The 22,559-nt window shown below is 41.7% G+C and overlaps 1 long non-coding RNA gene across 1 annotated transcript; it reads left to right on the top strand.

Annotated features, from left to right (window-relative positions):
• The first annotated feature begins 1,426 nt into the window (after positions 1-1,426).
• LOC132342443 (uncharacterized) lies at positions 1,427-22,074 on the top strand. Its single transcript, XR_009490816.1, has 5 exons — positions 1,427-1,553; positions 3,395-3,465; positions 3,928-3,952; positions 5,622-5,692; positions 20,942-22,074. It is a non-coding gene; the product is annotated as an uncharacterized lncRNA (long non-coding RNA).
• The last annotated feature ends 485 nt before the right edge of the window (positions 22,075-22,559 follow it).

Genomic DNA, 22,559 nt, shown 5'->3' with positions numbered 1-22,559 from the left:
TCCCCAGTTGGTGCACATTAACTCCTCATCCAGACTTGGTCAGTGGAAGGGAAGCTAATTCTTGATAGAGCCATCATGTGGCCTTTGGTTTATAAAATCCTGGGCTCTGAGACAAATTGACAGCCAAACAGACCACTGGCCATTCAGCAAGGTGACCTGGGCATTAAAAAGGCTATTGTGACACAGTTGACCATGTGAAGAGTCTGTGGAGGATGGACAGAGTTGGAATCCTGTGGTCTTTCTGAGGGGCTTTGCTCAGAAGAAGCTTGTATTTTGGATCAGGGATTGAAATATAGAGACAAAAGGTAGAAGGAGGATTTGAGCTCTGTTTCAGGCTCAGGCATCTTCTCCAGGGCATCAGCTCTCATCTACAGAAAACTAGGTGCAGGAGAATTTGAGAGATGGGGGCATTCATCATTGTGTGACTCTTGGAAAGTCACTTGATCTCTCTAAATTTCAACACCCTCCAATGTAACATATGGGTTACAGCCCCCACTTTGTTCCCCCTTCCTCCCCAACTGGGCTGGGTGTCAGAGGAGGTAATCATAGATACTCTCCATGAGCTGTAAAGCCTTGTTTCTGTGAAAAAGCTGGAGTACGGTTCTGTCCCCACTTACTTGGAGCCATCCAAATGCCCTCTGTGCTTTCAACCACTACTAAAGGTCCACCTTATTGTTGCCATCATTGAAGACTGAACACTTATAGAACGGTTATGAAGCAACAGTGCTTTACTTTTCTATTTATTTATTTGTCTATCTATCTATTTATTTATTTGGCTGCATTGGGTCTTAGTTGTGGCACATGGGATTTTTTTTGCATCATGCAGATCTTTCGTTGCAGTGCACTGACTCTCTAGTTGTGGCACTTGGGCTCAGTAGCTGCAACATGTGGGCTTAGTTGCTGCAAGCCATGTGTGGGATCTTGGTTCCCTAACCAGAAATCAAACCCCCATTTGTGCATTGCAAGGCATATTCTTAACACTGGACTACCAGGGAAGTCCCTCCTTTATTTTTCTAATATTTTAACTGCACTTAATCATTCTTGGCCTCATAATACTAAAAATAGGCCATATTAACATTTCTCCAACTAATTACAGGAATTGAAGCAAAGAGGGTTCTATATGTGTTTCCCAAATATCTGCTTCTTCTAAGTGGGGTTTTAATCCAGCCCATCAGGCATGGTCACTATGCTCTGCTGAGCTTCTAAGTCTCAGTTAAATAGAGATATTTGCCTGCACATTCAGTCTGTTGGATATTTTCAGGGTACATAAAACTACATATTTTCCTAACTCCACCTTGGTCCAGGAAGTCCTGCTAGGCATCTGGTGAGGGAGGGGAGTGAATTGTGGATCAATTATTATTAGTTTCCCTGTGGTCTTGTGCCAGCAAGATGTCAACAGCTCTCTCCATTGTAATGCATTTCCCAGGATGCTTCACCCAGAAGTCCAGAAAAAACATCACTCAGCAGTTCAAGAGCATCAATCTCCAGCTGGGTGAAGAGGGTTCGTTGTTGGACACGAAATACGGTGCACATTATAACTGACCCAGTTGAAGGTACCCTGGAAATTTTCTTATTAAGTTCACTCATGAATAATTATTGTAGCATGTGCAGTTCCTCATATTTAAGGAAAAAACTGTGAAATATTTAGCAATGTTCTTCTTTTATTTTACGTGTTCAAATGGCAACTTACTACATCAGTTGGTACTGTTTTAACTATGGAAAGAAAGATGCATTTTAAATTCAACATCCGGTTCATGTTTAAGAGTGAAGATGGTCTCTAGCTATAGTTTGGACATTAGCTAACTTTTTAACATTAGCTGTGTTATGTTCCTCCCTGAAGCCATGTTTCAAGATTTCTTTAAATTATTAGACTTTATTTAGAACAGGGTTACATTGACATAAAATTTGTAAAAGTAGTACAGAAAATTCCTATATCCTATCACTTCAGTTTCAGCTATCATATGTTACTCAGAGATAACATATGTGTGGAAGGTTTATTACAGTTAATGAGATAATATATTTTTAGCAATTAAAAATCCATAGTTCACCTTAGATTCACAGTTTTTATTGTTACACTCAATGATATTTTAAATATTCACAATATTATTATCACCATTATGGTAGCATACAGAAATCCATACACTAATGTTCACAGTGTATTATTAGTACTCACATGATAGAAACAACCCAAAGACCATAATGTGATGAATGAATGGATAAAATACATACATACATATACATATATATATATATATATATATACACACACACACACACACTCATAATGGGATACTATTCAGCCATAAAGATGAATTAAGGATTGAAATATACTACAACATGGATGCATGAAATAATACAAAAATTATTATTCAAAGAATACAACAATTATTGTATTATTGAAAAAAATGTCTAGTGAAAGTAGGCAGGCACAGAGGGACAAATATTGTATGATTTCACTGGTTTAATGTATGTAGAACAGGCAAACACACAGAAACTGGGAATAGAAATTAACAAAGCCACGAGACTAGAGGGAAGGTGGATTATGACTTAATAGGTACAGAGGTTATATTGGATCTGATGAAAATGATTTAGATGTAGATGGTGTTGATAGGTACACAGCATTGTGAGTATAGAAAATGCTACATAACTTTTTAATTCTTAAAAGTTATGAAAATAATAAATACAATGTATCTTTGATCACAGTGCTCAATTGCTAAGTTGTGTCTGACTGTTTGTGAACCCATGGACAGCAGCACACCAGGCTACCCTGTCTTTCACTATCTCCTGGAGTTTGCTCAAATTCATGTCCATTGAGCTGATGATGCCATCTAACCATCTCATGCTCTGCGGCCCCTCCTTTTCCTCCTACCCTCAATGTTTCCCAGCATCAGGGCTTTTCCAGTGAGTCTGCCCTTCATATCAGGTGGCCAAAATATTGGAGTTTCAGCATCAGTCCTTCTAATGAATATTCAGGCTTGATTTCCTTTAGGATTAACTTGTTTGATCTCATTGCTGTCCAAGGAACTCTCAAGAGTCTCTTCAGCACTACTGTTCTAAAGCATCAATTCTTGGCACTCAGCCTTCTTGATGGTCCAAGTCTCACAAATGTACATGACTACTGAAGCTTAGTGTAATTTTTAGCATTTCCCTTTGTCAGACTGACAATTTCAAGTCAATCAGGGTCCCCTTAGCTAGAACTTCAAAGGCTCTCTGACTCATTTCTGAAACGTTCATCTCCTTTGCCCTCTTCTACCCATGAGGAAGGTTGTCCAACAGATCTCAGCCCACACTTATTAACCACCCACATCCATACACTCCCACCACATGTCTGCATTAACAAGGTGTTCCCGATCATCATCACAGATGTCCTGACAGTCTCTCTATGTCCTCCTAGAGCTCCCTGAGGACTAGCTTGGGGAGGTATCCAATTCAAAGTTGGAGGAAGAGGCTTTGCCCACCTCTGTGGTAAGTGGCCCTTATTTATCTAAGATGAAACTGTTGCTTCATGACTTTATTTTTTTTTTTCACTGAATTCAGAAAAAGACTTTCAAAATATTCAAGACAGTTGATATATAGTTTTTAAATTGATGGATGAATGTTGAGTCTTACCCAGCAGATAACTTACCCAAAAGGAAATTTTTCAAAAATGGCAACATAAATTTAAAACTGTACTCAGGAACAGTTTCCTCAGCAGAAAGTTTTTTTCTTGAAATAAAATTTTGTAATTGCTGGTCAAAAAGAGCTGGAAAGATCTTCTAGGAAAAGCTCCAGCCTTCCCCACAGGTGTCTTCTGTTTTCTTTTGGGGCTATGGACTCAACAACACTTTCCCATTTGGTTTTATGAGAACAAAATGAGAATTAAAGACCTGAATGCATGGTACTCAAGATGCTGAAACACTTACACTCTTTTCTTCTCTCTACTTACAGGCGTGTGAAGCAGCCTATGAACATGGTAAGTATTCAGGGAACGTTTTTCTTCTGAGGAACAATCTAGCTTATGAAGGTGGGGTTCTCTTGCCGGCTCTGGTTGGAGAGGTGCCTGATGCTGGGTTCCTATGGGGGTGAGGCCTGTGGGTGCAGAGAAGAGACTGATCTTCCAGGAAAGAACAGTGTCTGTGTTCCATGGTTCCTGGGAATAACTACATCACTTAGATGATGCTGGTTTGTGTGAATCAGAGTTAGGGCCCCTTGTTTGCATCCATGTGGTGTGATTTAGAAGCTCTGTGTGTGTTTCCTCAGGACATGTTTCCCTCTTACACAGCAGAAGTCAACTGAGAACTTTCTAAACACTTCTCATCACACTGCCCCCTGGCTATACATTACCTGATTCTTTCCTCAACTCAGACATTCCTCAAGTTTGGTTAATATTCATTTTCCTCAGATGGAGATGCTGCTAAAAAATGGCTCAAGCTCTTGACCTCCTAAATGGAAAAGCCAAACTGAGAACCTCAGGGTGGTCCCAGTGTGTCTGCTTTGGACCCCTGACCTGCACTGATCACTCTCATGGGATCCTAGTCATGGAGCAAGGGGGTCTTGCATCTATGTTTATACCTGGACGTACTAGCAGCTCCAAAGGTCCAGACCGTGGCAATCATTATAAAGTTGGCTCAGTGGTCACAGAACCCAGGGCAAGCATAGGCGGATTAACAGCTGACTTTGGGACAATTATTAGTGTGAAAGGCACCTCGGGACTCATATCCCCCTGGTTAGCTCACAGATTCTGAGAGTTGTCTGTCCTTTTGTAGGCACTATAGGTCATATTTGTTGGTGCTACTGTCATTGCTTAAACAAGGACAAAAACAGATTATCATCAGGGAGATATTTTATTGTATTTGGTGACATTAACATAAGCCTTACATTGATTAAACCCTGTATCACACACTCAAGAGAAGGTGTCAAATAGATCTCACAATGGAATTTGATAGCTAACTTTATAGTTAGCCTAGTGACCATGACTTTTGTTGTAAACTTCCTCACAGCTTGGTCAGAAACAGTCAGCATTCAACTCATGGTATCTCTCCATAAGGAGCTGTCCCCAAAATATATGACTTCTGTGAGTGTGGACAGCCACTGACTCAGTGGACATGCAAACGTTGTTTGGCAAATAAAGACTGGGAAAAAATACCACATGATTGATAACAGCTATTTGGAAACGTAGAATTGAATTCAGTCCTCTAACAGAGTTTGCTTTTTATAAAGAACAGAGTCTCACAGAAGACTTGATAATTACAATAGCTATAACCGTGGATCCTGGGAAGGCAGTGATCTAGGAAGAAATCCAGAAGACAGGGACATTTAGCAGAAGCTCTAAACAGGCAGGAGGATCAAGGGTCTCTGACATTGAAAGCTGGCATGCATTTTAGTGTTTGTTTTTTCCCAAACGGTTACGTCATCCCTAGTTAAAATGTGGAAGGTTTCTTTCCTTTCTTTCCTGAACCTCTCCTATGCTCACCTTCATTCAGGAAAGAGGATGATTCAACAGCAACTCAGCTCATAGTTACTAACCTCCCTCATGCATACACTCCACCCCATGTCCCCATCAAACAAACAAAGAAACAAAACATTGAGTGACTGGTAAGGAGACTCACCAGGGTCCTGGTGTCTATTTTGTGTCCCTGTAGCTTCCCATGAGAACCCAGGGATGAAACTGCACCAGGCCTGGGCTGAGGAACAACCTCTGAGTACTCTGAAGGTAAGTTCACTTGTCTTTATCTGTGGTAAGACTGTTGCTTCATTTCTTTATGTTTTATTCAGTCAAATGCAGTTATCTATGTAATATGACAATGTACATTGTCACTGATATATGCACTGATATATGCTGGGGAAATATCAAGTATAAATCTATTATCAGCACAGACTTGATTAAAAAAGACATTAAAAACAAACAAACAAACAAAAAAAACACAGCATCTTCAACCAAAAGACACAGACTGGCTGAAGGGATACCAAAACATGACCCATATATATGCTGTCTTTAAGAAACCCACTTCAGACCAAAAGACACATATAGACTGAAAGTGAGAGAATGAAAAAATATATTCCTTGCAAGCGGGAAGGAAAAGAAAGCTGGAGTAGCAATCCTCATATCAGACAAAATAGACCTTAAAATAAAGAATGTTATAAGAGATAAGGAAGCACAATACATAATGATCAAGGGATGAATCCAAGAGGAAGACATAACAATTGTGAATATCTATGCACCCAACATAGGAGCAACTTAGTACAAAAGACAAACGCTAACAGACATAAAAGGAGAAATTGACAGTAGCACAATAATCGTATACGACTTTAACACCCCACTCACACCAATAGACAGATCATCAAAACAGAATATCAATAAGGAACACAGGTCTTAAATTATGCATTAGATGAGATGGATCTCACTGATATCTTCAGGACATCCCATCCAAATGCAGAAGAATACACCTTCTTCTCAAGCACACATGGAACATTTTCCAGGACAGACCGTATCTTGGGTCACAAATCAAACCTCAGAAAATTTAAGAAAATTGAAATCATATCAGAAATCTTCTCCAACTACAACACTGTGAGACTAGATATCAATTACAAGGGGAAAAAAAAAAAAAAAACTGTAAGAAACACAAACACTTGGAGATTAAACAACATGTTTCTAAATAACAAACATGTTACTGAAGAAATCAAAAGGGAAATAAAAACATTTATAGAAACAAATGATAATAAAAACACAACAACTCAAAACCAATAGGATGCAGCAAAAGCAGTTCTAAGAGGAAAGTTTATAGCAATACAATCCTAGTTCAAGAAACAAGAAAAACATTGAATGGGCAATCTAACTTTACAGGTAAAACAGCTGGAAAAAGAAGAAGAACAACAAAAAAATTAGTAGAAGAAAAGAAATGATAAAGTTATGAGCAGAAATAAGTGAAGAGTTGATAAAAGCAATAGTAAAGATCAATAAAACTAAAAGCTGGTTCTTTGAGAAGATAAACAAAATTGACAAATCTTTAGCCAGACTCATTAATAAAAAAAAAAGAGAGAAGAATCAAATAAACGCAATTAGAAATGAAAAAGGTGAGGTTATAACAGACAATGAATAAATACAAAGGAGTATAAGAGACAATTATGAACAACTATATGGCAATACGAAATTTGATTTAGGTCATACCTGAACGATCTAGTGGTCTTCCCCACTTTCTTCAATTTAAGTCTGAATTTGGCAAGAAGAAGTTCATGATCTGAGCAACAGTCCACTCCCGTTCATGGTTTTGCTGACTGTACAGAGCTTCTCCATCTTTGGCTGCAAAGGATATAATCAATATGATTTTGGTGTTGACCATCTGGTGATGTCCATGTATAGAGTCTTCTCCTGTGTTGTTGCAAGAGGGTGTTTGCTATAACCAGTGTGTTCTCTTGGCAGAACTCTGTTAGCATTTGCCCTGCTTCATTCTGTACTCCAAGGCCAAATTTGCCTGTTACTCCAGGTGTTTCTTGACTTCCTGCTTTTGCATTCCGGTCCCCTATAATGAAAAGGACATTTTTTGGGGGGCCGGGGGGTGTTCTAGCAGGTCTTGTAGGTCATCATAGAACCATTCAACTTTAGCTTCTTCAGCATTACTGGTCGGGGAATGGACTTGGATTACCATGATATTGAATGGTTTGCCTTGGAAACAAACAGAGATCATTCTGTCGTTTTTGAGATTGCATCCAAGTACTGCATTTCGAACTCTTTAGTTGACTATGATGGCTACTCCATTTCTTCCAAGGGATTCCAGCACACAGTAGATATAATGGTCATCCGAGTTAAATTCACCCATTCCAGTCCATCTTAGTTCGCTGATTCCTAGAATGTCGATGTTTAGTCTTTCCATCTCCTGTTTGACCACTTTCAATTTGCCATGATTCATGGACCTAACAATCCAGGTTCCTATGCAATATTGCTCTTACCGCATTGAATCTTGCTTCTGTCACCAGTCCCATCCAAAACTGGGTGTGGTTTTTGCTTTGGCTCTATCCCTTCATTCTTTCTGGAGTTATTTTTCCACTGTTCTCCAGTAGCATATTGGGCACCTACTGACCTGGGGAGTTCATTTTTCAATGTCCTATCTTTTTGATTTTTCATACTGTTCATGGGTTCTCGAGGCAAGAATGCTAAAGTGGTTTGCCATTCCCTTCTCCAGTGGACCACTTTCTGTCAGACCACTCCAACATGACCTGTCTATCTTGGGTGACCCCACATGGCATGGCTTAGTTTATTGAATTAGACAAGGCTATGATCCATATGATTAGATTGGCTAGCTGTCTGTGATTGTGGTTTTAGTCTGTCTGGCCTCTGATGGCCTCTCTCAGCACCCACCGTCTTATTTGGCTTTCTCTTACTTTGTATGTGGGGTATCTCTTCACGGCTGCTCCAGCAAAGTGCAGCCGCTGCTCCTTACCTTGGGCATGGGGTAACTCCTCTCCGTCGCTGCCCCTGACCTTGTATGTGGGGTAGCTCCTCTCAACTATGCTCGTGCACCATTGCACATTGTACAGGAGACATTGTAAAATCATGACATTGTACAGGAGACAGGGAGTAAGACTATCCCAAAGAAAAAGAAATGCAAAACTGAAAAACGGCTATCTGAGGAGGCCTTACAAATAGCTGTGAAAAGAAGAGAAGCGAAAAGCAAAGGAGAAAAGGAAAGATATAAGCATCTGAATGCAGAGTTCCAAAGAATAGCAAGAAGAGATAAGAAAGCCTTCCACCGTGATCAATGCAAAGAAATAGAGGAAAACAACAGAATGGGAAAGACTAGAAATCTCTTCAAGAAAATTAGAGATACCAAGGGAACATTTCATGCACAGATGGGCTCGATAAAGGACAGAAATGGTATGGACCTAAAGAAGCAGAAGATATTAAGAAAAGAATAAAAGAAGGCAAGAATACACAGAAGAATGGTACAAAAAAAAAAAAAAAAACAAACCTTAATGACCCAGATAATCACTAAGGTGTGATCACTCACATTCACCTAGAGCAGGACGTCCTGGAATGTGAAGTCAGATGGGCCTTAGGAAGCATCACTACGAACAAAGCTAGTGGAGGTGATGGAATTCCGGTTGAGCTATTTCAAATTCTAAAAGATGATGTTGTGAAAGTGCTGCACTCAATATGTCAGCAAATTTAGAAAACTCAGCAGTGGCCACAGGACTGGAAAAGGTGTTTTCATTCCAATCCCAAAGAAAGTTAATGCTAAAGAATGCTCAAAATACCACAAAATTGCACTCATCTCACATGGTAGTAAAGTAATGCTCAAAATTCTCCAAGCCAGGCTTCAGCAATATGTGAACTGTGAACTTCCTGATGTTCAAGCTGCTTTTAGAAAAGGCAGAGGAATCAGAGATCAAATTGCCAACATCCACTGGATCATGGAAAAAGCAAGAGAGTTCCAAAAAAACATCTATTTCTGCTTTATTGACTATGCCAAAGCCTTTGACTGTGTGGATCACAATAAACTGTGGAAAATTCTGAAAGAGATGGGAATAACAGACCACCTGACCTGCCTCATGAGAAACCTGTATACAGTCAGGAAACAACAGTTAGAACTGGACATGGAACAACAGACTGGTTCCAAATAGAAAAACAGGTACGTCAAGGCTGTGTACTGTCAGCCTGCTTATTTAACGTATATGCAGAGTATTATGAGAAACACTGGGCTGGAGGAAGCACAAGCTGGAATCAAGATTGCCAGGAGAAATACCAGTAACCTCAGATATGCTGATGACACCACCCTTATGGCAGAAAGTGAAGAAGAACTAAAGAGCCTCTTGATGAAAGTGAAAGAAGAAAATGAAAAAGTTGGCTTAAAGCTCAACATTCTGAAAACTAAGATCATGGCATCTGGTCCCATCAATTCATGGCAAATAGATGGGGAAACAGTGGGCTCCAAAATCACTGATTGCAGTCGTGAAATTAAAAGATGCTTGCCCCTTGGAAGGAAAATTATGACCAACCTAGATAGCCTATTAAAAAGCAGAGATATTACTTTGCCAACAAAGGTCCATCTAGTCAAGGCTATGGTTTTTCCAGTAGCATGTACGGATGTGACAGTTGGACTGTGAAGAAATCTGAGTGCAGAAGAATTGATGCTTTTGAACTGTGGTGTTGTAGAAGACTCTTGAGAGTCCCTTGGACTGCAAAGAGATCCAACCAGTCCATCCTAAAGGAGATTAATCTTGGGTGTTCATTGGAGGGACTGATGTTGCAGCTGAAACTCCAATACTTTGGCCACCTGATGCAGAGAACTGACTGATTTGAAAATACTCTGATGCTGGGAGGGATTGGGGGCAGGAGGAGAAGGGCACGACAGAGGATGAGATGCTGGATGGCATCAGCAACACAGTGGAAATGGGTTTGGGTAGACTCCTGGAGTTAGTGATGGACAGGGAGGCCTGACGTGCTGCGGACATGGGGTCTCAAAGAGTCAGGCACGACTGAGCCACTGAACTGAACTGATATGGCAATAAATTGGATAGCCTGGAAGAAATGGACATATTCTTAGAAAAGTTCAATCTTCCAAGACTAAACCAGGAAGAAATATAAATTATGAACAAGCCAATTGCAAGCACTGAAATTGAAGCTTTGATTAAAAACAAATCTCCCAAAATTCAAAAGCCCAGGACCAGATGACTTCACAGGAGAATTCTGTCAAACATTTAGAGAAAAGCTAATGCCTATCCTTTGAAAATTCTTTAAAAAAATTGCAGAGGAAGGAACACTTCCAGACTAATTCCGTGAGGCCACAATCACCCTCATACCAAAACCAGACAAAGACAACACAAAAACAGAAAACTATAGGGCAATATCACTGATGAATATAGATGCAAAAATCCTGAACAAAATTTTCACTAGCAGAATTCAAGATATCAAAAACTCATACACCATGATCAAGTTGGGTTTATTCCAGGGATGCAAGGATTCTTTGATATATGCAAATCAATCAATATGATACACCATATTAACAAATTGAAAGATAAAAGCCATGTGATCATCTCAATAGATGCAAAAGAATATGTGGCAAAATTCAGCACCCATTCATGATTAAAACTCTCCAAAAATGGGCATAGAAGCAACCTACCTCAACATGCTGCTGCTGCCGCTAAGTCACTTCAGTCGAGTCCGACTCTGCGACCCCATAGATGGCAGCCAACCAGGTTCCCCCATCCCTAGGACTCTCCAGGCAAGAACACTGAAGTGGGTTGCCATTTCCTTCCCTAATGCATGAAAGTGAAAAGTGAAACTGAGAGAGTAATTTCCTAGGCAGGTTGATAAGAAGTCTAGGGGTCCCCAAGGAGAAGAGCGGTCTGGAATTCTCAAGGAGGAAGAAAGGACAAACCTTTTTTTTTCTTCTCTACATTCCTTAGGATTATATAACAATAATGTATCCTGCCTGAGGACAGTCTCTGGATTAAACCTTCTGGCTAATTCTGTAATCTTAAAATGTAAATTATGGGAGTAGACCTGGTCTTTAGAAGGATTATATAACAATAATGTATCCTGCCTGAGGACAGTCTCTGGATTAAATCTTCTGGCTCATTCTGTTGTCTTAAAATGTAAATTATAGGAGTAGGTCTGGTGAGGTCTTTACAACCTCCAGATATTCTTTGGATTCATTAGAGAGTATATAACTTCATTGCTAACACTAGCAAGGGGGTACTCTTTCTGCCCCCTTCTGATGTCTATGTCAAAAGCTTTCTCTATCTCCTTTATACTTTAATAAAACTTTATTACACAAAAGCTCTGAGCAGTCAAGCCTCGTCTCTGGCCCCGGGTTCAATTCTTCTCCTCTGGGGGCCAAGAACCCTGGCGTCTTTACGTGATTGAACAACAATCTTTGATCTTGAGGACTCATCTGGGATCCTTCAGGACAAGGTAAGGATGCTTGGAGTTCTAGCTCAATGTTCTCTTAAAGAACACGTTTTCTGCTGTGCTTTACTAACTCTACAGTGTGCTTGTGTGAATGAATGACATGCCCTGTGTGAAGCAAGTAAGGAGCCCTGCTCTGTGGTTCCACGGTGATCTCAAATGGCTTATGGCAGAAACCCATTGGGGGTTTATACCGACCTGCCAATGCCAAGAGGCACCCAATGTCTCCTCCAGGAACTGACCAGAAATGGGCAAAGCGTATGGACTGAACTCTCCTTTCTCAGTCAAACTTTTTGGTCTCTTTGACCATTTCATAACTCCTTGGGAATTAGAAGTACTAACCTAATCTAGGTCAATGATCACACCATCGTGATTATCTGGGTCATGAAGATCTTTTTTGTACAGTTCTGTGTATTCTTGCCATCTCTTCTTAATATTTTCTGCTTCTGTTAGGTCCATACCATTTCTGTCCTTTATTGAGCTCATCTTTGCATGAAATGTTCCTTAGGTATCTCTGATTTTCTTGAACTGATCCCTAGTCTTTCCCATTCTGTTGTTTTCCTCTTTTTCTTTGCACTGATCGCTGAAGAAAGCTTTATTATCTCTTCTTGCTATTCTTTGGAACTCTGCATTCAGATGTTTATATCTTTCCTTTTCTCCTTTGCTTTTCGCTTCTCTTCTTTTCACAGCTATTTATAAGGCCTCCCCAGACAGCAATTTCGCTTTTTTGCATTTCTTTTCTATGGGAATGGTCTTGATCCCTGTCTCCTGTAAAATGCCATGAACCCCATTCCATAGTTCATCAGGCACTCTATCTATCAGATCTAGGCCCTTAAATCTGTTTCTCACTTCCACTGTATAATCATAAAGGATTTGATTTAGGTAATACCTGAATGGTCTAGTGGTTTTCCCTACTTTCTTCAATTTCAGTCTCAATTTGGCAATAAGGAATTCATGGTCTGAGCCACAGTCAGCTCCTGGTCTTGTTTTGCTGACTGTATAGAGCTTCTCCATCTTTGGCTGCAAAGAATATAATCGATCTGATTTTGGTGTTCACCATTTGGTGATGTCCATGTATAGAGTCTTCTCTTGTGTTGTTGGAAGAGGGTGTTTGTTATGACCAATGCATTTCCTTGGCAAAACTCTATTAGTCTTTGCCCTGCTTCATTCCATATTCCAAGGCCAAATTTGCCTGTTACTCCAGATGTTTCTTGACTTCCTACTTTTGCATTCCAGTCCCCTATAATGAAAAGGACTTCTTTTTTGGGTTCTAAAAGGTCTTGTAGGTCTTCATAGAACCCTTCCACTTCAGCTTCTTCAGCGTTACTGGTTGGGGCATAGACTTGGATTACTGTGATATTGAATGGTTTGCCTTGGAAACGAACAGAGATCATTCTGTCGTTTTTGAGATTGCATCCAAGTACTGCATTTCTGACTCTTTTGTTGACCATGATGGCCACTCCATTTCTTCTGAGGGATTCCTGCCCGCAGTAGTAGATATAATGGTCATCTGAGTTAAATTCACCCATTCCATTTCAGTTCACTGATTCCTAGAATGTCGATATTCACTCTTGCCATCTCTTGTTTGACCACTTCCAATCTGCCTTGATTCATGGACCTGACATTCCAGGTTCCTATGCAATATTGCTCTTTGTAGCATTGGACCTTGCTTCTATCACCAGTCACATCCACAGCTGGGTATTCTTTTTGCTTTGGCTCCATCCCTTCATTCTTTCTGGAGTTATTTGTCCACTAATCTCCAGTAGCATATTGGGCACCTACTGACCTGGGGAGTTCCTCTTTCAGTATCCTATCATTTTGCCTTTTCATACTGTTCATGGGGTTCTCAAGGCAAGAATACTGAAGTGGTTTGCCATTCCCTTCTCCAGTGTACCATATATTGTCAAATCTCTCCACCATGACCCACCCGTCTTGGGTTGTCCCATGGGCATGGCTTAGTTTCATTGAGTTAGACAAGGCTGTGGTCCTAGTGTGATTAGATTGACTAGTTTTCTGTGAGTATGGTTTCAGTGTGTTTGCCCTCTGATGCCCTCTTACAACACCTACTGTCTTACTTGGGTTTCTCTTACCTTGGGCGTGGGGTATCTCTTCACAGCTGCTCCAGCAAAGCACAGCCATTGCTCCTTACCTTGGATAAGGGGTATCTCCTCACCTCCGCCCTTCCTGACCTTCATTGTGGGATAGCTCCTCTAGGCCCTCCTGTGCCCGTGCAGCCATGGCTCCTTAGATGTGGGGTTGGTCCTCCCGGCCACTGAAGAAGAGATGGAAAGAATACACAGAAGAACTGTACAAAAGAGATCTTCATGACCCAGATAATCACGATGGTGTGATCACTGACCTAGAGCTAGACATCCTGGAATGTGAAGTCAAGTGGGCCTTAGAAAGCATCACTACCAACCAAGCTAGTGGAGGTGATAGAATTCCAGTTGAGCTTTTCCAAATCCTGAAAGATGATGCTGTGAAAGTGCTGCACTCAACATGCCAGCAAATTTGGAAAACTCAGCAGTGGCCACAGGACTGGAAAAGGTCAGTTTTCATTCTAATCACAAAGAAAGGCAATGCCAAAGAATGCTCAAACTACTGCACAATTGCACTCATCTCACACGCTAGTCAAGTAATGCTCAAAATTCTCCAGGCCAGGCTTCAGCAATATGTGAACCGTGAACTTCCTGATGTTCAAGCTGGTTTGAGAAAAGGCAGAGGAACCAGAGATCAAATTGCCAGCATCTGCTGGATCATGGAAAAAGCAAGAGAGTTCCAGAAAAACATCTATTTCTGCTTTATTGACTATGCCAAAGCCTTTGACTGTGTGGATCACAATAAACTGTGGAAAATTCTGAAAGAGATGGGAGTACCAGACCACCTGATCTGCCTCTTGAGAAATTTGTATGCAGGTCAGGAAGCAACAACAGTTAGAACTGGACATGGAACAACAGGCTGGTTCCAAATAGGAAAAGGAGTTCATCAGGGCTGTATATTGTCACCCTGTTTATTTAACTTATATGCAGAGTACATCATGAGAAACGCTGGACTGGAAGAAGCACAAACTGGAATCAAGATTGCCGGGAGAAATATCAGTAACCTCAGATATGCAGATACCACCACCCTTATGGCAGAAAGTGAAGAGGAACTCAAAAGCCTCTTGATGAAAGTGAAAGTGGAGAGTGAAAAATTGGCTTAAAGCTCAACATTCAGAAAACGAAGATCATGGCATCCGGTCCCACCACTTCATGGGAAATAGATGGGGAAACAGTGGAAACAGTGTCAGACTTTATTTTTCTGGGCTCTAAAATCACTGCAGATGGTGACTGCAGCCATGAAATTAACAGACGCTTACTCCTTGGAAGGAAAGTTATGACCAACCTAGATAGCATATTCAAAAGCAGAGACATTACTTTGCCAACAAAGATTCATCTAGTCAAGGCTATGGTTTTTCCTGTGGTCATGTATGGATGTGAGAGTTGGACTATGAAGAAGGCTGAGCACTGAAGAATTGATGCTTTTGAACTGTGGTGTTGGAGAAGACTCTTGAGAGTCCCTTGGACTGCAAGGAAATCCAACCAGTGCATTTTGAAGGAGATCAGCCCTGGGATTTCTTTGGAAGGAATGATGCTAAAGTTGAAACTCCAGTCCTTTGGCCACCTCTTGCGAAGAGTTGACTCATTGGAAAAGACTGATGCTGGGAGGGATTGGGGGCAGGAGGAGAAGGGGACGACAGAGGATGAGATGGCTGGATGGCATCACTGACTCAATGGAAGTGAATCTGAGTGAACTCCGGAAGTTGGTGATGGACAGGGAGGCCTGGTGTGCTGCAATTCATGGGGTCGCAAAGAGTCGGGCACGACTGATCGACTGATCTGATCTGATCCTATCTGAACCTAATCTGTTGGATCATAGACTTTCAAGGGGCTTGGTAGCCAAGAAAGCGCCTAGCCTCGCTAGGAATCGAAAATTAGGAAGCTAGATGGAGCTCTAGCTCCAAGAACATCTCTGAGGTTAAAGGTTACTCAGATTGGGACTGCAATGGGTTTTTTCCTTTGGTAACACTGGCTCTTAGTGGATCAGAGCAGGCTCTTATACTGGTGTGGTGATGCTTGGAAAGAACATCTCAGTTTTATGTTCGTGTTGGTCTTATCGTGGTCAGGAAATACTCAGGGTTGTGCACAGGCACTCAGGTGACAAATGTTTTTCCCAGTGGTCTTAGCTTGGGAGGCATTCCAGAAGGTTACTCTGATTGCACCCCGGGTGGCTTCAGAGGCAAGCAAGGTTAAGGGTGAAGAGCTTGACGTCAAGTAGCAATGCTATTAAATCTACACCTGGTACATCCCCACTCCATCTAGGTGGTAGAACCGGGAGGGACGAGTATGGCACCTGTGTCGGTAAGGGACAGACTAAGTCCGAGCAGGAAGGAAAAGCTTTTGGTGTAAAGTCTGTCTACATCCCCATCTAGAACAGGAAGGGACGCCTCCGGTAGAAAGATGACACTGGTCACTTTTTTTCTCTCTTATAGATGGGAGCTAACAATTTCAGCCTCCTTTGAACTGTATCCTGAAAAACTGGGATAGATTTGATCCCCAGGGCTTAAAGAAGACACACCTGGTCTTCCTATGTGATACTGCATGGCCACAGTATCCGCTGCTGCTGCTGCCGCTGCTAAGTCTTTTCAGTCGTGTCTGACTCTGTGTGACCCCATATATGGCAGCCCACCAGGCTCCCCCATCCCTGGGATTCTCCAGGCAAGAATACTGGAGTGGGTTGCCATTTCCTTCAGCAAATTGGCAGACATAGAACAGGAGGAGAAGGAAGCTCCTGGTAAATTCCTAGATAGACTGAGAGAAGCCTTTTGCAGATTCACTGAGATTGATTCCAAAAGTGAAGAGGGAAAAGTGATTTTAAAGGATAGATTTCTCACTCAGTCAGCTCCAGATATCCGCCGTAAGCTATTAAAACAGGCGTATGGACAAAATCAGTCTTTTGATATTCTATTACAACTGGCTCAGACAGTCTATTATGGTAGGGAATATGAGGAAAAGAAAGAAAGGCAAAAAAAAAAAAAGACAAAGGAAAAGGAGGAAGCCTTCTCAAGGGCTATGAAAAACGTTCTTAAACAGCCTGAGAAAAATGCCCAGAGGGACCCAGGTGAAAAGGGATGGGCTTGCTATTACTGTGGAAAGGAGGGGCACCTCAAGCGGGATTGCCCTCAGGCATCTAAGCTGCCCCTGGCTCCATGTCCAGTCTGCAAAGGACCACACTGGAAGAGAGACTGTCCCCAGAGGCATAGGTCTCCGGGGTCGGACTCTCAAGACAATCAGGGAATGAAGGTGCCCTGGGGTCCCCACACAAGCTCCTGTCCTAATTACACCTGAGGAACCCCGGGTATTAATAATTGTGGGGGGCCAATCCGTCGATTTCCTTTTAGATACTGGGGCGACTTATTCTGTGCTTACTGAAGCCCCTGGCCCACTTTCTTCCCGATCCGCTCCCGTAATGGGACTGTCTGGATGAGCCAAAAGGTATTATTTCAGTTATTCTTTATCTTGCAACTGGGATTCTGTGCTATTTTCACACAAGTTTCTGATCGTGCCAGAATCTCCCTCACCCCTTTTGGGGAGGGATATACTGAGCAAGGTCCACGCCTCTGACATGGAGCCCTCCCTTTCTCTCCCTTTAGTTGAACAAAATGTAAATCCTAGAGTATGGGCTGATGGAAAATCTGTGGGTCGAACACAAAATGCTATTCCTATAGTTGTCAAGCTCAAAGACCCGCACGTATTTCCACATAAGAAGCAGTATCCACTGAAACCTGAGGTTAAGGAAGGGTTAAAACCCATCATTGAAAATTTAAAGGAACAGGGACTATTAATTCCCTGTAACAGTCCTTGCAACACTCCTATATTGTGTATAAAGAAATCAAATGGTAAATGGAGACTAGTTCAAGATTTATGAATAATAAATGAGGCTGTAGTTCCTTTACACCCCGTGGTGCCTAATCCTTATACTCTATTGTCTGAAATTCCTGAACGAGCCAAATATTTCTCAGGAGTTGATTTGAAAGATGCCTTCTATTCAGTGCCTTTGGCAGAAGAAAGTCAATTTATATTTGCCTTTGAAGACCCTACTCAGCCAGCCTTTCAGTTAACCTGGACAGTTTTGCCCCAGGGATTTCGTGACAGTCCTCACTTATTTGGACGAAGTTTGTCCCAGGATCTACAAAACTTTAATAGCTCTGAAGCGGTGGTGTTACAATATGTAGATGATATTTTGCTCTGTGCTGAGATAGAGGAAGCTTGTTCGCAAGCCTCAGATTTCTTAAACTTTCTGGCAGGCTGTGGTTACAAGGCATCAGGAGAAAAGGCTCAGCTTTGTCAACAGTTGGTTAGATATCTGGGCCTAATTATATCAGAAGGGACTAGGGCCATAGGCCCTGAGAGAATTAAATCTATACTAAATCATCCCCTACCTATGACTTTAAGACAATTGAGAGGATTTTGGGGAATCACAGGTTACTGTCGCATTTGGATTCCGGGTTATGGGGAACTTGCCCAGCCTTTATAGAAACTTATAGCTGAAACTCAGCAGGCCCAAACCGACAAACTGGTTTGGTCTCCAGAAACTCAAAAGGCTTTTAAGGTTCTTCAGACTGTTCTCTTGCAAGCTGCAGCTCTGAGCTTGCCCACAGGATCAGAATTTAATTTGTTTGTCACTGAAAGAAAAGGTGTGGCATTGGGAGTTTTGACACAACCCCAAGGGCCTCACCAGCAACCTATTGCTTATCTAAGCAGAGAATTAAATGTAATTTCACGTGGGTGGCCCCACTGCCTAAGAGTAATTGGGGCAGCAGCTTTATTAGCATCTGAAAGCTTTAAAAATAATTAATGGATGAAAACTTACCATACTGACTTCTCATGATGTGAGTGGAATATTAAATTCTAAGATTAATATTTGGATGACAGACAGTAGGCTTCTTAAATATCAGTCATTGTTGTTAGAAGGACCAGTAACTAAGTTTAAAGTTTATGGAAATTTAAATTCTGCCACTTTCCTTCCTGAGAAAGAAAATGAAACACCTGTTCACGGTTGTTCTCAATTCCTAACTTTAAACTGTGCAGCCTGGGAGGATCTAAAGGATACCCCATTAGACAATCCTGACATGGAAATATTTACAGATGGCAGTTCTTTTGTTCGGGATGGAAAGCGTAAAGCAGGTTATGCCGTGGTGACTGCTGAACAGGTTTTGGAAGCAAAATCTCTCCCCCAGGGAACCAGTGCTCAGCGGAGTTTGTGGCTCTGACCCAAGCTCTAGAGTTAAGCAAAGGGCAGCGGGTAAATATATACACTGATTCTAAGTATGCTTATTTGACTTTACATGCTCATGCTGAAAAATGGAAAGATAGTTTAAAACAGCAACAGGAGAACCTATTAAGCATTTCAGAGAGATTGAGAGACTTTTAACTGCTATATATTGTCCTAAAGAAGTAGCTGTGGCAAAGGGCACAGAAGGGATGGGAGTAAAGTAGCCAAAGGTAATCATCTGGCTGACTGTCAAGCCAGAAAAGCAGCACTTTACAAAACCCCTTCACTGGAGACGCCTTTGATCTGGACAGGTCCTGCTGTTACTGCTGCTAAGTCACTTCAGTCGTGTCTGACTCTGTGTGACCCCATAGACGGCAGCCCACCAGACTCCCCCGTCCCTGGGATTCTCCAGGCAAGAACACTGGAGTGGGTTGCCATTTCCTTCTCAAATGCGTGAAAGTGAAAAGTGAAAATGAAGTCGCTCAGTCGTGCCCGACTCTTCGAGACCCCATGGACGGCAGCCTACTAGGCTCCTCCGCCCATGGGATTTTCCAGGCAAGAGTACTGGAGTGGGGTGCCATTGCCTTCTCCGGGACAGGTCCTATGGAACAGGAAAAAACAAAATATTAGGAAGAATTAGAAAGATATGAGAAAAGAGGAGCAAAGGTTACTGATAAAGGATGGTTACAGTCCAAGGATGAACGATTAATAATTCCTGAAAATGCTCAGTGGAAAATTCTTAAGGATTTACATCAGAGTTTTCATTTGGGTGCAGAGAGTACTTACCAAATGGCTTTTTGTTTGTTTGAAGGTAAAAATGTAATGAAAACTTTAAAGATATTATCAAAAAGTATGAGGTTTGTCAGAAAAATAACCCAAAGTCTGAAAAGCTAGCAAAATCTGGATTACAACGAAGTGGGAAGTATCCTGGAGAGGATGGGGAAATTGATTTTACTCATATGCCAAAAGCTAATGGATATTCTTGCTTACAAGTTTGGGTAGATACCTTTACTGGATGGATTGAGGCTTTTCCCTATCATAGTGAACAGGCTAAGGAGGTTATAAAGATTTTAATCCATGAAATTATCCCCAGGTTTGGGCTGCCACAGAGCCTTCAGAGTGACAATGGCTCTGCCTTTAAAGCTGCTATAACTCAGTGGGTATCTAAAGCTCTAGGAATAGAATATCACTTACACTGTTCCCAATCCTCAGGAAAGGTTGAAAAAGCTAATGACATTATGAAAAGATATCTGCGCAAATTAACTCAAGAGACACAGGACAAATGGATTAAAGTCCTACCCATAACTTTAATGAGAGCTCGAACTGCTCCCCCCAAAGGAGAGACTGTCCCCCTTTGAATGTATTTATGGAAGGGCTCTCTTACGCACGGACATTGTTATAGACCCTGAAGCCTTGGAATGAACTAGTTATATAACTCAGCTTTTCAACAGGCATTAACAGAACTCTGGGAGACGACTCCTGACACCGCCTCTGAGTCAAGCAAGCCTCTATTTGAGCCAGGAACTGAGGTCCTCATAAAAACATTGGGATCTGGGGGCCCATCCATCGAGCCCCTCTGGGAAGGCCCTTACCAGGTTATTCTTTCTTCTCCCACAGCTGTCAAAGTGCCAGGAATTGATTCTTGGGTACATCACACTCAAGTTAAGAGATGGCACCTTGACCAAAATTAAGTGACTTCATTTTATGTCTTTACTTTCTATTCTCTGACTTTATACCTTTCAGATGGGCCTGATAATCTATGTGAGCCTACTTCTGCTGACTCCAAAAATCCTGAGTCTGCTGTTTGATTCTCAAGACAATGTCTTCCTGTCCTGGGCTCACTCCTAAGCTGCATTCCACAGTCGGTCTAACTGCTGGGTCTGTGGAGCACTCCCCTCTTCATCAGTGGAAGGCTTCCCATGGTGGACATCCCTACTTCAAGGAAAAGACTTTCTCTAAGTCTGTGAATACCTTCGACAACAATCACATGCGATGCCTCTTCTTCATTTGATGACATCTACCAACCTTAAAATGGACTGGTGCAACACTTTGTACTCTAACTATGGACATAATGTGACTTTTAATTTTGATTCTAAATGTTTTGTTTTTGCTGTTTGCTCCCTGCATCTGTAACTGTATAACTGGATTTGTTTCTAGCCGCATGAAAGCTTTTAAGTTAAAAATGGTTGCTCAAACTCCTGCTACTGCTGCAGCTTCCTCCAACTACTATTTTGGGCCCCTGGATCAGATATCCTCAATATGAGGATTAGGAGTATATGTTGCCTCACCAATTTAGGGACAGCGCCCCTTGTCAGCTCGGAAGCATTTATGGAATGAGAACGCTCCTTTTCCCTAGGCAACATAATTCTCCTAAGAGAAAAGGGGGCCGGGGGGATGAGAGAGTCATTTCCTAGGCAGGTTGATAAGAAGTCTAGGGGTCCCCAAGGAGAAGAGGGGTCTGGAATTCTCAAGGAGGAAGAAAGGACAGACTTTTTTTTTCCTTCTCTACATTCCTTAGGATTATATAACAATAATGTATCCTGCCTGAGGACAGTCTCTGGATTAAACCTTCTGGCTAATTCTGTAATCTTAAAATGTAAATTATGGGAGTAGACCTGGTCTTTAGAAGGATTATATAACAATAATGTATCCTGCCTGAGGACAGTCTCTGGATTAAATCTTCTGGCTCATTCTGTTATCTTAAAATGTAAATTATGGGAGTAGGTCTGGTGAGGTCTTTACAACCTTCAGACATTCTTTGGATTCATTGGAGAGTATATAACTTCATTGCTAACACTAGCAAGGGGGTATTCTTTCTGCCCTTTTCTGATGTCTATGTCAGAAGCTTTCTCTACCTCCTTTATACTTTAATAAAATTTTATTACACAAAAGCTCTGAGTGATCAAGCCTCGTGTCTGGCCCCGGGTTCAATTCTTCTCCTCTGGGAGCCAAGAATCCCAGTGTCTTCGCGTGATTCAGCAACAACCTTTCAAAACTGAAGTCCCTCAGTCGTATCCGACTCCTAGCGACCCCATGGACTGCAGCCTACCAGGCTCCTCCGTCCATGGGATTTTCCAGGCAAGAGTACTGGAGTAGGCTGCCATTGCCTTCTCCAACCTCAACATAGTAAATGCCATATATAATAAGACTACAGTAAACATTATTCTCAATGGTGAAAAACTGAAAGCATTTCCCCTAAGATCAAGAAGAAGACAAGGGTGTCCACTGTCGCCACTATTATTCAACCTAGTTATAGAAGTCCTAGCTACAGCAATCAGAGAAGAAAAAGAAATAAAAGGAATCCAGATCAGAAAAGAAGTAAAGCTCTCACTGTTTGCAGATGGCATGATACAGTATGCCA

Source organism: Bos taurus, chromosome 16 (assembly GCF_002263795.3).
Source record: "Bos taurus isolate L1 Dominette 01449 registration number 42190680 breed Hereford chromosome 16, ARS-UCD2.0, whole genome shotgun sequence".
Classification (NCBI taxonomy): Eukaryota; Metazoa; Chordata; class Mammalia; order Artiodactyla; family Bovidae; genus Bos; species Bos taurus.
This window is presented reverse-complemented; position numbering and strand designations above follow the sequence as displayed.